This window comes from Bos indicus, chromosome 23 (genome assembly GCF_029378745.1).
Source record: "Bos indicus isolate NIAB-ARS_2022 breed Sahiwal x Tharparkar chromosome 23, NIAB-ARS_B.indTharparkar_mat_pri_1.0, whole genome shotgun sequence".
In the NCBI taxonomy this organism is placed as follows: Eukaryota; Metazoa; Chordata; class Mammalia; order Artiodactyla; family Bovidae; genus Bos; species Bos indicus.
This window is the reverse complement of record NC_091782.1, coordinates 6088726-6105997: the sequence shown is the minus strand read 5'-3', so window position 1 is coordinate 6105997 and position 17272 is coordinate 6088726. Positions and strand designations below refer to the sequence as shown.

At 36.1% G+C, this 17272-nt stretch overlaps 1 protein-coding gene across 1 annotated transcript in view; it reads right to left on the bottom strand.

The window, feature by feature from the left end:
- The window catches only part of BMP5 (bone morphogenetic protein 5), a 143659-nt gene that overhangs the window by 28924 nt on the left and 97463 nt on the right, over positions 1-17272 (bottom strand). The window lies entirely within an intron of this gene.

Here is a 17272-nt window from a genome sequence, read left to right as displayed (position 1 = left end):
TTGGTGCTCTTAAATTATAGTTCCCCGGCTCTAAATTATACTGGAATTGTACCTTTTTTAGAAACAGATGATTTAAAATGTGCAGAATTCTCTACCAGGCATATAGACTAAATCATTTTTATATCCGATTTTAAGGAATGTGGGGGAGATAGAATTTTGTCTACTTAAATTCCATATACATTTTAACTCAGTGAAATCTTAAACTAAGCAAATTGCAATCTAGCTATGAATTTCAACTGTGTTATAACTTGATGAAAAATTTGCAGTTTCTATTTTTATAGTAAAAGCACAGACCTATTGCCAGATACTTGAAGTATCATAAATAGAATTTTACATTCATGCTCAGAATTTTCCTGTTGTGAAGATGGTTTACATTGCCTTGTAATCTCAAACAAAAACAAGGAAAAGCTGGGATTTTAAACTATTTCAGTGATACTTAAAACTCCCAGTAATGTGGTATTAGCAAATTACATATATTCTTGAACTTCAGAGTGCAAGGTGGTTAGAATTTTTAGTGATTCTTCATGGTGATTCTAAGCTTTTATTTAACACTATTTAACAAGCCAGGTGCTTCATGCAATCCCTTTGCTATATTTAAATTTAAAAGAGTAAATTAAAAATAACTACTTCATCTTATATTAAGTATTATATATTAGCAATTATATATATATATATTCATTACTAAAAAGTGTCAACAAGAAAAGAACGGTCAAATGTAATAATGTGTGCAAATAAGGAAAGAATTCTGTGGCTGATGATAAAGAGGAAAAGATAACACTGGAGGTATGACACCCACAGAGGACAGCTGGGGACCAGCTCCTGAGGAGCCAGCATGAGCTGGGGTTGAGTTATACCGGCAGACAAGAAATGCAGTCGCAGTTTTTGGTAACAGTGCAATGGAAGAAATTCATTTTCCTCTAGGATTGGGATACGTGAAGGATAGAGAAGTTTGAAGGAGGAAAAGATTTTTTAAGGAGTTTCAATTCTTTGTGAAGTTTGTGGAAGGAATCATTATCATCTACCTGAGAAAATCATGGAGGTGATAAAAGAAATTGGGATTCTCCGTTAGAAATATGGGTATCGTGGCTCAAGGCAAGATAGAGGGAAACTCAAACAGCTGAGACCTGCAGTTCAAGAGGCTTCTGGAGGGGGGCCGGGGCAGAAGGAAGAAAGGAAGAGAAACATAAAGGAGCAGGGCCAGAGGTTTGTGCCTCATGGGGGAAGCTTTCCAGAACGCGCAAATGTTTTATTGTGCTTAGGGTGGGCCTGAGTGATGGAAAAGGATTAGTCTCCTTCCAGGGACATTGTCTGAAACACAGCGGCTCACCGTCTCAGGCGGGACCAGCCTCACAAATGCTTTTTACTGAAGCTCTCTTTTCAGCTAGTGGAAATATGAATCTCAAACTAGGAATTGTAGTTTACCTTCACATAAGCACTTACTTTTTAATAGCTCTTCTCTTTATATATAGAGCCTTTCCCCTGAGGCCCTAAGAGTTTTACAGACATCATCTGTCACACGCCCCCAAAAGCTTGGTTACAGTTGGTCTTACAGGTCTCATTTATTTTAAGAAAGCAGAAACATTCTTTTCACAAAACCATGGGAAGAGTGAATTATTTTTAGTATCTTTTCCAGTTCTTATGTGACTTTTTAAAATAAGAAACGTGTACACACACATACACGTCTTTCCTTTAAAATCACAGGAGAGTTCAATAAAACTATAATGAAAGCAGGATTTCAGCAGAAATCAACCAAAAAGTTTTTAAAAACTATATATTACTACGTGTTAAGATATCAATGAAGAAAAGCTTTTAGACGTCAAGCCTCGTTTGGGTTTGTTTCATAGCACTGAAATTAATTTCAGACGCTGAATTTTATCTGTAGTGGATGAAAGTGGTCTTTGCAATGAACTTAATGCAGTTACTTGGGAAATTTATGAGTCTCTAAAGGAAACATTCTTTTTTACCAGCTTATATGACAGATTATGCAAAAAGAACTTTTATCATATAGAAAAACATAGTTCATTAAATGTTTGACCTTCCCTTTCAATTTGATACATGAACCTATGAAATGATCATAAGCTACTTCTAGAAGCCTTAGAATAGTGCAGAACTACCAAAATGCAAGAGAAATAAATCATTTTGACGCTTAATAAAAAGAAAGAGTGAAAGGAGTAAAAGATACTTTCCAAAATACACATAGTGAAAGCCTGATACTGGATACCTAATGTATATACCATGATAAGTGTCTACTTTTTGTCAAAAAAGAAAAAAAATGGAGTTAAGATATTTGGGACTTAGTTTAATCCTTCACATATGATGGTTGGATCACAAACCATTCTTTTGAGTGAAGAAAAGTGGAGCCTTACTTACACATAAGGGACCAAGTGAGACCTCATGATTCCATGGTGGCCCCCAGAGCAAAAGCATCCTACTGAGCTGTCTGGAAGCAAAATAACAGGTACTTCCCAGGTGTTTACTTATTGGTCTGCTCGAGTCAGAAACACACCTCAACTGTCATGCTTCTATCATTTTATTACCTCCCAGAGAAATCATGTGAGTACCTCCACTCATAAATAGAGCTGATACCCAAAAGTTGTAGCCAGCAAGCCTTTCAGAGGGGTCAGGGAAACTGGGAATTGAGGAGAGGAGCCAATTCAATGTTTCTAAAGTTAAAAAGGAAGAAGCAGCTGCCATGTTGACATGTGGTAATTTAACAGTTGTTTTACACACAATGTCTTATGTATTCTTCCCAGTAAAATAATGATTATACTTTTTAAAGGAATAAATAAAGGTCCGAGAAGGGTCATGTTTTTAAGTCATCCCTGCCCACTCTATTCCTTTCAGCACACAGAGTGCCCTTTTGTTAGGGATCCTTTAGGGCTAATGCCTTCCTCTTGGGTCTCTGCTCCCCACCTTGAGAAGACTGGAGGAAATCCAAACATCTCCTGGGTCTGGCAGTGACATCTACACTGCATCTGTCAAGGATGCTGTGGTAGCTGCTGGTTTTGTGACGTTTAAGGTAGAGGACAGGGAAGCCTGGCGTGCTGAAGTCCATGGTACCACAAAGAGTCAGATACAACTTAGCAACTGAACAACAACAACACAACTTAGCAACTGAACAACAGCAACAACATCAAGAGGGAAGACCACTCAACACTTCCTACATCCACAACACGGGTGGTCCCCCTACCCCTTTCCATTCCTTTCAAATTAAAACTTGACTAGTTTGACTACAGAGAAATTATAACCCATGTTCAAGGATTAGGGACTCGTGATTTTCCTATCGAAGCATCTTCCCTCCAATTTCAAGTTTTGGTCCTCACTTACAATACTCACTGTTGACTTAGGTGGGTGGATGCTCTGGTTTGTTATGATTTTCCTTCGTTCCTGTGAGTGAGCCAAAGTTTAGCCAAGTCACCAGTGACTGTCGATGCCTTTCACGGACTAAGAGCTCTCTCTTCTTCCTCAGCTCATGAACTCTTTATTGTCAAATTCAGACTTAAATTGAAGAAAGTAAGGAAAACCACTAGACCATTCACGTATGATCTAAATCAAATCCCTTACAATTATACAATGGAAGTGACAAATAGATTGATGGGATTAAATCTGATACAGTGCCTGAGAACTATGGACCTGTTTGTGACATTGTACAGGAGGCAGTGATCAAGACCATCCCCAAGAAAAAGATATGAAAAAAGGCAAAATGGTTGTCTGGTGAGGGCTTACAAATAGCTAAGGAAAGAAGAAAAGCTAAAGGCAAAGGAGAAAAGGAAAGATATACCCATTTGAATGCAGAGTTCCAAAGGATAGCAAGAGGAGATAAAAAAAAGCCTTCCTCAGTGATCAATGCCAAGAAATAGAGGGAAACAATAGAATGGGAAAGACTAGAGATCTACTCAAGAAAATTAGAGATACCAAGGGAACATTTCAGGCAAAGATGAGCACAATAAAGGACAGAAATGATATGGACCTAACAGAAGCAGAAGTTATTAAGAAAAGGTGGCAAGAATACACAGAAGAACAATACCGAAAAGATCTTCATGACCCAGATAATCATGATGGTGTGATCAGTCACCTAGAGCCAGACATCCTGGAATGTGAAGTCACATGGGCCTTAGGAAGCATCACTACGAACAAAGCTAGTGGAGGTGATGGAATTCCAGTTGAGCTATTTCAAATCCTAAAAGATGATGCTGTGAAAGTGCAGCACTCAATATGCCAGCAAATTTGGAAAACTCAGCAGTGGCCACAGGACTGGAAAAGGTCAGTTTTCATTCCAATCCCAAAGAAAGGCAATGCCAAAGAACGTTCAAACTACTGCACAATTGCTCTCATCTCACACGCTAGCAAAATAATGCTCAAACTTCTCCAAGCCAAGTTTCAATAGTACATGAGCCGTGAACTTCCAGATGTTCAAGCTGGATTTAGAAATATTGAAATATTTTGGAAATATTGAAGGTGGGAGGAGAAAGGGACAACAGAGGATGAAATGGTTGGATGGCATCATGGACTCGATGGACATGAGTTTGAGTAAGCTCCAGGACTTGGTGATGGACAGGGAAGCCTGGTGTGCTGCAGTCCATGGGATTGCAAAGAGCTGGACATGACTGAGTGACTGAACTAACTACTTCTTCCCACTGTACTCCATACTCAAGATGCAAAACCAGCACTGCCCTTATTCTGCAATATGTCTTTAAGAAATACATTCAACAATATTCAACTTAGAGGGGAAAGAACAATGGAAGAGACAGAGTTAATTTCTGTGCACGATGAGAAAAGGGTAATCTCATATTCTTCATGCCCCTAAATGAAATATTACCACGAAAATATTTACCCTTCAGATCATCAGTCAAAGCAGAGTTAGGGCCTAGAAAAACTGGAATATGTTCCTGACCTTGGCATTTGTTTGGCAAGATGGGTGCTCCATAGTTACTGTTTTGAATTAGGGAAAATCAAAAACAGGAATACAGATGTCGCCAAACGCTTCCATTTCCCTTTTCATTAAGGGAAATCTAAAACATGGTAAAATACCTCTTTCACCAGGTAGTGAAGCAGCACGAACTCCTGTTTGGTTCCAAAACTATTTTTCATGTGTGTTTCTGAGTTGTGATGCTAAAATTTGGATAAGTAAATGATGTTTACCAAGTGGCTCTTATTCAAATATAAACATACTATAAATTAAAACAAATAAGTTGATTTAAATTTTGGTTTTAAAACACTGTATACATAGTGGACATAAAACACCACACTCAATATTTTCAATTTATTACTGAATATATACTATAGTCAAATCTATTTTTAAAGAAAAGTTATTTTCCCTCTACTGATCATTATACAAAACTCAACTAGGCTATGGAGGCTCATTTCAGATACCAACTAAAGAAAAATATAATAATAGAGATAGCAAAATAGATATTTAAAAAGAAACCATCAGCATGAGTTGTTATATCCAAAAGAACTAAGGGATGTGTAATTTACATTGAAACAATTTTGTTCAAAATATGATGTTTTTAGCAAAGCTTTTATGGCTAACCCAATGTAACTCTGCTCATAGGGGAAAAAATTAGAAAGCAAAGCTAAGCACATTGACAAATTAAAAGTGTGATTCATTGCCAGATACTTTGTCTTTTCAATTTTGGAGGAAAATTTTATACCAATTTGTTGCTCCCCAAAACACAATTCAGGGAATACTCTTTAGGGCTGGCATAATAACAGGTCACCATCAGCCTAGATGCTGGGAAGAGAATTGATGAGGTAAGACACAGGACGAATTTCATACTGAAATTTTGCAAATAATCAATAAACTATGCAAACTGCATGTTTGACTCACCTCAAGTGAGTTCGTTGCACCGTGATTGAAACTACAAACTTGGGTACCAGTTGAGACTTAGTAAAGGATGATGGGAGAGCAGACCTGAGGATTCCATGATGGGAAGTTTGGACTAAGGGTACAAAAACAGAAGGAGAGGAAGCGAGGGGTGGGAGGGAGAACCTAGAAAAATACATTAGTGAGCAACCCAGGGCACAGAGAAAAGGAGACGTCTGTTATCAAAATAAAGAAATGGAATTTGACTAAATTTAATTACATGTTGAAGCTGATCACTGGCAGAAAAAGTTACAGTTTCTTCTTTTCACTCTACAAATTATCAAGTTAACAGTAACTGTGCATGGAGCTATAAGAAATATTGAAGTAGATAGATTTTAAAAAACAAAAAACTGGCCAAAAATGCAGTTACCTTTTGTCGGTCAGATCACAGTTAGATTCCAGGCAGAAAATATAAAACCCAAAGGCAATTCCCAACAATCCAACATAAAGCTCAATTTTGTTCCATAACAAGCATGATTAATCCACTGTTCTGTTTGGAAATTATAAAAATGCATTGTTTTTCAGTTTGGAATTTATATAAAATTCATCTCATTTGTGAGAGTCATAGTATATAAGATCTGACTTGGAAGACAAATCATTTTTAGATTCATGGGCAAGATTCTTGAGCTTTATAAGACTGTTTCCTCGTGTACAAAATGAGAAAACAGTGAAAATAAAGCAGACATTCCATTTAAAAATCTCACCAAATGGCTGACATCTAGCACCCTCTCAAGAAATGTAAGTTTCCATAAGTTATTAATATTATATTGGTTGACCACCACTGCAAATACATGTTTGAATGCTTATTTTATATGAGCTACAGATATACTTAGGAAATAAAACCTGAATTGATCATGAAAACTAAAAAAATACAAAATATGAGTATGGAATTATTAAACATACCGACAAAATCAGATTATTAAAAAGCAGTTCTTTGTATAGACAGAAAATGTTTTACTAGGTTGAGTCAATTTGAAAATACATAAAGTATAGTTTATAAAAATAGTATATGACTAAGAGGAGAATTAATAAGATGTTAGGTTGAACAAGGTAGAAATTTAACAGTGCCTCAATGTTTCTGTTTAGTTACTCTAGCCATGAAAGGCATATTGATGACTTTGCTCATTTTTATGCAGTGGGAAAAGAGCAAAAATCTAAAGCCAGGAAAGATTTATGTTCTCTGATGTGCTTTAAGACATAACACAAGTTAGAAAATCCATAGGTCACAGCTTACATGGGTTTGGAAAATTAACAAATACTGATCTTAAACCCCAAAGGAAATCTATGTCATATTTATTTTTAGTAGAAATCTAGTCATTTTTACCATAAAGATACAGAAAAAAATTCTTCTCAATGGAAACTCTTCTAAATCATTCACATAAATTGACCTAGGCAGTTGTTTTGTTTAGCTATCTTCTAAATCTTGCTTTGGCTTGATTCATACAAAAAAAAAAATTGAAAAATGACATATTGCCATAGATTTATTTATGCTTTAGTGTTTTTAAAATTTATAGAAATAGAAGCCGTTTTAAAATGTTTTAGAGAAATTTAGGTTTCCATTGTGGCACTTAAAGAAAAGAAAAAATATAATCCTACTAAATGCTGTAATAAGAGCTCTCTAGATACCTTAATAATTATAGATTTTCAACTGTGAGCTTATCTGGTCCTTCACATGATTAGTTGGGAATCTGTTTATGCCCAAGTATTTTGCCTCTTTGTATACACATACACATTTACCCCAAAAGAAAGTTCATGGGATATCTAACATTTATTTCCCTTTACCTATTTCTCCATCTCTGATTTTATATAATATCTTGAGTTTTGTTTTGAATTCACTGTACCCCCTCTGAATATAATATTGATATATGTATCATGCTAAAAGTATAAATATATGCTTATAAATTGCAGTTATCTGAGAAATTATCTCAGGAGATATAATAATCCCTAGACAAAGGTCAAATAAGCAGTGAATTCTTCTAGTCACATGAACTCACTCCTTCATGATACAAACAATTCCATAGCCATTAACACCCAGGTCTTGGGGCACTATTTTTAATCTAATGCCTTCAACCTGCCCTTTTTCACACACGGATTTAATTTCTGAACTAAGGGGAAATTTTAATTTTACATCTTCATTGCATTTAAGTTTTTGAAGATTCCTTGACTGACCGTAGTGGCTCAAATGGTAAAATCTGCCTGCAATGCAGGAGACCTGGGTTAGATCCCTTGATTGGGAAGATCCCCTGGAGGAGGCCATGGCAACCCAGTCCAGTATTCTTGCCTGGAGAATCCCCATGGACAGAAGAGCCTGACAGGCTACAGTTGATGGGGTCACAAAGAGTCAGACACAACTGAGCGACTAAGCACACACACATGCATTCCTTGACTATCTTCCTAATTTATTCTTAAATGTTCATCCTAAAGTCAAGCAAGTATGCTCTAGTTATCCTCAACAGTAAACAGTACATAAAGAACCACTTCATTTATAGTAATATTTACTGAAAACAAATCATAGGACTATATGTTCCTTTTTCCTATTAGAACATTTAGCAAGATATGTGATTCTTACATTTTCTTGGAAGTAGAGACCCTCATTTATTTATTTGAAACCAATTGTCATCACCATAAATTCAGCAGCAGGGAAGCACATGGTTTTATGAACAAAAATGACTTAATTGCTTTAAAACATCAAGTTCAGATAAGGGAAAAGCTATTATCAAATCTTAAAATGTTTAAGAGATCTTCTGATAAGGGAACATACCTCAACTTTCTGAAGTGAGATGCATAATAATGAGAAACTGTAGTCAAAACAGCAGGACAAAAAGAAAAATATCACACTTGATCTCTGAATTTCTTCTGCTACTTATTAGCACCATGTCAGCTGATATTCAGATTAAGCAGCCATATAGATCATCTGACCCTTAACACAGATAGATAGTCATTGACAACACAGGGGCTTAATTTGGAAAATTTCCCCCTGAAGTAAAAAAGATTGTGTTAGGGAATCCAGGGATAACTCAGCAAACTTATTTAATCAGATACTTGAATTGAAAAGAAACAGATTCCAGGACTTACTAACTTTAAGCAGATATCACATTCAGAACTCCACATCTCTCTCAGACAGAAGTGTTCACATTTAATAAAAGGAAAAGAATGTCAAAGTGAGTAACCCGCACATTTGGTTAATGTATGGCAACATGAAAACTTTAGATTCTAGAATAGATTTTTCTAATTAGGAGTATATATTCTTTAATTCAAAATATATCATGGAATTTTTGAAAAATCTAATTTTTAAGGTAACACATTAAGAAGACCTCACAAATATTGCAGTTTTGGAAAAGAAAAATTTATCAGTATGTTAAATTACTCTGCACCTAAGAAGTGACAATAGAAATAAGCAACCCATTCATATTTTTGGAGAAACAAAATGGAATCCCATTTCTTATTAATGTAAGTGTGGCAGCTATCAATTTCCAGGAATGAACCCTAAAATTCCCACAAGTGAAGAGTAGAGAGCATGGCAAAAACTTGGGTAATAAAAGTTTTAAAAATATGCACTTTCAATTTAATTGCACTAACTCAAGATCTTTTATATAGCTTGAATAATTATGTTGGTGAAAATACAAGAGGATTAAATTGTTGGTGCTTTTAGAAAAGCTCTGATGCTGTTCAGTCGCCAAGTCGTGTTTGATTCTCTGCAACTCCATGAACTACAGCAAGCCATGCAGTGTCCTTCATGGAGTATCCCTGTCCTTCACTATCTCCTGGAGTTTGCTCGAACTCATGTCCATTGAGTCAATGATGCCATACAACCATCTTATCCTCTGTCACTCCTTTCTCCTCTTGCCCTCAATCTTTCCCAGCATCAGGGTCTTTTCCAGTGAATCGGCTCTGCACGTCAAGTGGCCCAAGTATTGAAGCTTCAATGTCAGCATCAGTCCTTCCAATGAATATTCAGGGTTAATATCCTTTAGGATGGACTGGTTGGATCTCCTTGCAGTCCAAGGGACCCTCGAGTCTTCTCCAAAACCACAGTTCGAAAGCATCAATTCTTCCACACTCAGCCTTCTCTATATGGAATAGAGAAGTTTTTGTGTACCAACAAGCAGGAAAAATAGTCTTCCTAGGTGGCACAAGAGAGGGAAGAGACACGGGTTTGATCCCTGGGTCAGGAAAGTCCCCTGCAGAGGGAAACAGCAACCCATTCCAGTCTTCTTGCCTGGGAAATCCCAAGCACAGAGGAGCCTGGCAGGCATGTGCTCTCTTCATGGGGTTGCTGCTGCTGCTGCGTTGCTTCAGTCGTGTCTGACTCTGTGTGGTTGTAAACAGTCAAACAAGACTGAGCACACAGTAAGCAGAAAAAAAAATTTAAAAGCCATAACTTTACCCCTTTATAGTGTATGGGAAATACAGCTGCTAACCAATATGGGTTATAATCTGAGAAAGCAACAATTTTAAGAGTTCATTTCCTTGACTTTCAGAGGTCATCTATGATGTTTTTCCAATCAATGCATAGAGTATCTTCAGTTTTCTGATTTTCTTAATGGAAAATATCATTTATGTAGTGGGGATTTTATACAATTTGCTAAAAATCTTAACACATTAGGAGCTCTTGGGCCCAACTCTTCAACAAAGACAATCAGCGTGTTTTAATCACGTGTTCTATTAAAATACTGCTTGTAATTCAACTGTCTTTGAAAGAAGCCATATTGATGTGCAAGGTTTGTTAATAGTTTTATGAAGAGTTTATGAAGCCAAATGATAGTAATTTACACTGATGTATCTCTGGGTTGAAATTTTTGTCTTATATAGGTCAGCCTTTTCAGCCTTTAATCAATTATGCTTGTACAATACACATTACCCTATAACAACTGCTGTTTCCCTTATATTCATTGATGTAACTAGTTATTTCCCAAATAACTATATTATTCTTTCTTAAAAATAAAATGATTGAGTCTTAAAGCTATCATATTATTAATAACTTGATATTTCCTGATGCCTATGAAGACCTAGCCAATATAAGCATTCAATTGATCATGGCACATATCACTGAATGTTCATTTCTGTTGGCTTCATACCCTAGATCTGAATGTACTTAAAAGCTTCCTACCAATAATCATTATGTTAACCGAAGTTACTAGACGTGCACCTAATACATTATGCTTCCAACTCAAGATTTAAGAACATATGTCAATAATCTTGGGGCTTCCCTTGTGGCTCAGACGGTAAAGAATCCTCCTGCAATGCGGCCTCTCTCCAGTGGACTATCATTTGTGAATTCATCTGAAACCGTATTAAATCATCTGTAAAATCTCCACAATAAAAGCACTGACCCTAAATTAAAGGAGTGTCATGTGGAGTAAGTCTTTGTGTATTTTCTCATCCAATTCAACCTAGAGATTTTATTCTTGTCCTACCATGTTTAAGGTACTACTGTCTAATATAACCGTGCAACAGTCTTGAAAGGTGTTACCCGTTTACTCATTTAGCTAATGCTATGGTTAAAATGTAAACTATTTTGTCAAAGCCAAAATTTTAATCTAGTTTTCCTAATGATTTCTTCCTAGAAATTGTATTTCCAGAATGGAGCTTTCTATTTTGTTTATCCTCCTTATTTAAATTAAGTATCAAAACCTTAAAATCTAAGTTCTCATACAAGACCTATAAATTTCTTTATATTATATTAAACATTATAATGAATTTAATTTGATAGTTTCATACCTCTGAAATTTTCTTGCCCTTTATTTGGCTACAAAATTTACTAAAACTTTGAAATCCCTGACTTAAAATCTGATTTTTTACCTTGATACACTTGGAAATTATGCCCCAAACTTTGTTCAAAGAAAAATGGATTTTAGAGTCTTATTTTTTTTTAAAGAATCTTATACTGTTTCTTGGACATTAAACAATACTCTGACAGAACAACATTTTGATGACTTGAATACAAATGAATCAGAAACATACGGATTGAATTTTCCTTGACATATAAGTGGGTTTGAATAGAAAGGAAAAAGTCATTGGCAAAATTTACCCTGAGTATTGCCAAACCTAAAACGTCTGAAAACACAGGGTTTTTAAAAAGACATTCTAATGGTCCCAAAAATACTATCTTTGTTTTCCATCTTTAAATTATTCTATAAACCCAAATTTGAAAAAAAAAAAAAAAAAGAATTAATTTACTTGGAAGGTTTAAACTATATAAAGCATCAAACAATGGAAAATTATAGTGTTTGCCGAGAAAACCCAAGTGTTAAAATCTAGAGTAAATTGCTCTCTGGATAATAAACTCTGTGTACATACACATTTGTCTGTGTGTTTGCATGTATATGTGAGTGTGTGCATGTTTATATATGTAAAGGATCGTAATTACTGCAGATTTACTAGCAATTTTAATAAAGATCTAACAAGGCATGTAATTAATGTATCTTTATAAATCAGGGAACTGAAAATCTTAGATTTTAAGATAGATCTAAACCTAATCATTTCCTGCTTAAAAAAAAAAAAAAAAAGACAAAGTAACTATTTTACCAGGTTATTGACTACTATGAGAGAGTGTTCGAGAATTCTGAAACTAATTTAGCACAATTGGTACAACCACTTGTATGGAATTTCTAAATTTTGCTGTTAAGAAGTAGCAATGTTTCTTTTCCATTTGCTTGCTCATAAGTTTGCTTTCTTTAGCTGAAACAGACATATGGAACTCAGAGAATTTTCTATTCTGCCTGAAAAAAATCAATAGAATATCCTTAAACTCTCCTGCCAAATCCATGGCAGTTCATTTATCAAATTACTAAAAAGAATATTTTACAAACTGACATACTTTCCACATGTCCTCTGAGGAATCATGATGTTACTTTTGATTTCAACAGTCTTTTGATTTCCAAAATATATTTCGGCTTCTTAGCTGTTTTTTCTTTGTGAGAGCAGGGTAAACAAAATTTAACAATCCGTATCAGTGATTTCCTCCCCACTTTAAGATTGAAGCAGTTTTAACTACTGTACTGTGGTTTGTGGTATAAAGTTCTCCTGTGTTAAACCAAAATTGTTTGGTTAATAATCAACCCAAATTTATAGTTTGGAATTTCTTCTTAAGAGTAACATGTTCATATATGTAAAATAGATAAACACCAAGGTCCTATTATATGGCACAGGGAACTATATTCAATATCATGTAATAAATCAAAATGGAAAAGAAAATGAACAAGTATATTTATATAACTGAAACAATTTACTGCACACCAGAAACAAACACATTGTAAATCCACTATACTTCAACTTAAAAAAAAAAAAAGAATAACATGTTGAAGGACAGGTGGTCTGCAAGAATCTTTTACTTCACAAATTCATTCAGTGATCATTCATAACATGTTTTTAATACCTACAACCTGCACGGTACCAAATACCAAGGATGCCACTGTGAGCCAGAAATACACATCTATGATCTTATGAAACAGATATTCAAATATGTAATCATGCAAGTGTTACTCTGATTGATTAAAGCAGCAAGTCTAGTTCTTCAATGACTTGTGGTCAAGCTACAAGAATATATACATAAATGTCATGGCTTGTCCATAACTGATCTCCCAGTCCCTTTCATAAAATAACAGCACTCGCAACCGTAGAAATACATGAAAGCTGTTCTAGCCCAGTCTGGACTTCTGGTTTTTCTGAAGTATACCATGCCATTTTGCCCTTCTATGGATTTACTCCCACTGTTTCTTCATCCAAGAACTAACTCACTCCTCCTTCCTTACACCAACTCCACTCCCTCCTCATCTTCATTTCTTGAAATCTTAGCCAAGTGACGGAGCCCAAAAAGTCACCTGGGCCGTGGTGCTTTTGGCTCCATTTGGACTTAACCACCTCTCTCACATTTTCCTGTAGTGTCTTGATTGTATTACTATTTTTCGGATTTAAGGCACTTTATTCCTTCTAAAGTAACTACAAATGTCTATCTCCCAGTTCATAGTCTCCTTAACACTTTGCCTTTATTTATTTTTACTTTTTGGCTGTGTCACACAGCGTGTGGGATCTTAGTTCCCCATGTAGGGATCAAACCCTTGGCCCCTGCATTGGAAGTCTGTAGTTTTAACCACAGGACTGCCAGGAAGTTCCCAACACTTTGTCTTGCCTGGATAGGCACTAGAAGATTTTGTGCCAAACAAATCAATAAATGAATAATGGTCAACAAAAGAATTTGAAAGCTGGCTTTCCTGAGCTTCATTTTTTACGATTTCCAACTACTTTGCTGAGAAGTAAACATGTTCAGAATCCATTATTGCAAATAAAAGATGTCTGTCTAATCCGTTTGAAGCAATATTCCAATAGAACATTGAGAACATCAGCAGTGATGAAGGAGCAGTAATAAGTTGGGGCATCTGGTTATCTATGTTTACAGAAGCATGCCACAAGCCTAGTTTCCATGAGGTTGTAGTTAATAAAACTAAGGTGACCCCAGAGGGTCACTTGCTTTCCCAGAGCCATATATGCTCTAATGCCGGTTAAAATCTGTTAAGTGTTTAAAAGTTAAGTATCGCTTAAATACAAAAGGCCAGGTTGCCAGCATATTTAATCCTTTTAACATTTTTGTATCAGACAATACTAAAAAATCAAAGAAAAGCAACATAATGCTGTCTATCTCAAGCCTAACTTTTAAATAAAGAATTTGGAAACCTTTGAAAGAAGTTAAATGTGAGTTTAGTTTAGGCCCCAAAAAAGACCCATAAATAATATGAGTCATTTAAAGTAAAATTACTCCTAAAATATAAGAGAAATCAATCAAAGGAAAAGGATAAACAAAATATAAAGTAGTTCTCAAAGGAAAGGATGAATTGGAAGCAAGAAAGAACTAAACAGTTTAGAGTGTAAAGGAAAGAAAACCAACATAAGAGAAGAAGTAAAAAAAAAAAATAGAGAAATTTCAGAATTTTCTAGTTGGGAGGGAAGGGTGAGGAAGTTAAAAAGAAACAGGGGTCATATTTCACAGATCTCCTGAGTTTTGTTTAGTTAGACATTTCAGCATATCTCCAAGGAAAAGACTGAGGGAAGCACATACCACTAATTTAATTTTTCTTTGGACCGCATACCAGGGAAGAGACTCCTGGCTCAGCCCCTCCGGGTACATTTCCCTGTCACATTTCTGACCATAAATGTAGAGTAGTTGAACACTGTAAAAATTTAAGGGAGATTATTTAGATGTATGCCTTTCTGTCTACATTTACAATGACTGAACTCTGAAAATCTTCAATGATAGTCTCAAAGCCATTATGGAAAATATCTTATAATTCAAAATATCTTAATTGCTTATGAGAATTTAAAACATCAGTATTGTAATTAAAATCTATGGAAAAGTCTGGATTGGGAGCAGATGTCTCAAACTTGTCTGTAACACTTTCAATAAGAGCCTTCCTTTTCTAGCTCAAGATCTGAGGCACGTGAAACCTTCAGTAGACAAACTCTGGAATATGTTTGATTTGTGTCTGTCAACCTCACTCCACATACACAATCTTTGGGGTAACAGCACTGGGCATGGTCTGATTCTCAGGCTACAAATCTGGTTGCAGGTAAAACAATGTTTCCATGAAGTCCAATTGCATCAGTAATGATCCTCCTTGAAAAAGACCCAGGGCAGACCTAACTTTTACTTAACTCAGCAGTTTATTAAGCAAGGCTTTAGTGTAATATAGAAAGGAGAAGGATTCTAGGGCTGATGTTTCTATTGCTGGATCCTGCAAAAAGCTAAAGATAGTAAACTAAAATAGGGCACATTCTCTAATAAATCATCACTTTTATTTTTTTTAATTTTTTTATTATTTTTTTTTACTTTACAATATTGTATTGATTTTGCCATACATCAACATGCATCATGTGTACACCTGTGGCAGATGCATGTTGATGAAAACATCACTTTTAAAACCACACTCTGCAGCCATGATCCTACTATTTTCGGGTGTTGAGCAAAAGCATAAGTTAGGCCCACTTGGTAGACTTCTGAATATTTTGAAAGCACTGATCAAGGAAACAAATCATTAAAGGATGTTTTATCCTCCTGTGGTAACAAATATAATTTTAAATGACCTGGAAGTCTAGATTTGAATTTAAAACTTTGGACTCTGAGTGATCAAAGGTGAACAAAGCCTTGCACTCCCTGACCTCTTGATCAAACAGGCCAAAATCCTTCTCATCATAGACTTTGTGAACACTCTTTTGTTTGCCCAAAATGCCTGCCCTCCAATTTCTTTGCCAATCACATTTTCCTGAACGTTATCATTGCAGCCAGAATTTTCTCACTGTTTGACACTCAGCGTGTAGCGACACGGACTCAATGATATTATGTGCGGACTACTTATGCCTCATTTAGCTGCAAGCCTCAGGAAGCCACCTCTGTACTTGTTCACCATTTTATCTCCAGCATTAAGCCAAGCACATAGCACATCCTTATTCAATGAGTACTTCTGAGCATAAAAATACCTTCTGAAGCTTCTCAGCAAAGATTTCCTATAGACCTGTGTACTAAGAATACCACCTGCCGTATCAGTAAACAAAGGTCATTGCAGCATCAAGCCATCCCATTACAGACGCCCCAGTCAGCCCCGAGGGAACTCAGGGTGGAAACAGGATGCCTCCCTATCAAACTGTCAGCCGCCACAGCCACCCAATCCCCGCAGCAGTGCACCGGAGGAGACTCCGGATGAGAAAGTACAGGATACTGGCCCCCAATAGCTGAGGTGCATATCAGAGGGATGATTTCAGTGAGCCCAGACCCTTGCATCTTCCCATACATAGAAAAGCCCTAAATTCACTAACTTGAGATGTCTTGCTTTCTTTAATTAACAGTAATCCCTTGATATTCCAACTACCTGGTCTTTGTTGTAAAAAAATCTCTGTATATCCTGGCTCCCCCCTTACCTCTTTAGAGCAGTCCCTTAGTCATGCAAGGATGAGATGGTTGGATGGCATCACTGACTCAATGGACATGAGTTTGAGTAAACTCCGGGAGTTGCTGATAGACAGGGAGGCCTGGCATGCTGTAGTCCATGGGGTCACGAAGAGTCGGACACGACTGAGTGACTGAACTGAACTGAACTTAGTCATATAAGAGGCTGCATCCTAGGCCTAAGTCCTCAGTTGTGTCCACCAAGTAAAACATAACTCTCAACTTTTAGGTTGCTCTTTTCTTTTTTTAAAGTCAACAAATCTCTCCCAGAAGTGATCCTGGAGCTGTTGTCTTTTGATCAAATATTACAGTATGTTAAGATCTAACTCAGTAACATCTTCTGCATATTCGTGAGTCTTTTGTTCCATCCTCACCCTCCTCTGTGTTATGGTAGGCCATTTGTCTGTTTCCCTATCGCCTGCTTTGATATATATTTCTTTTTTAAGTCAAGTTTTGAGACATTCTTTGAC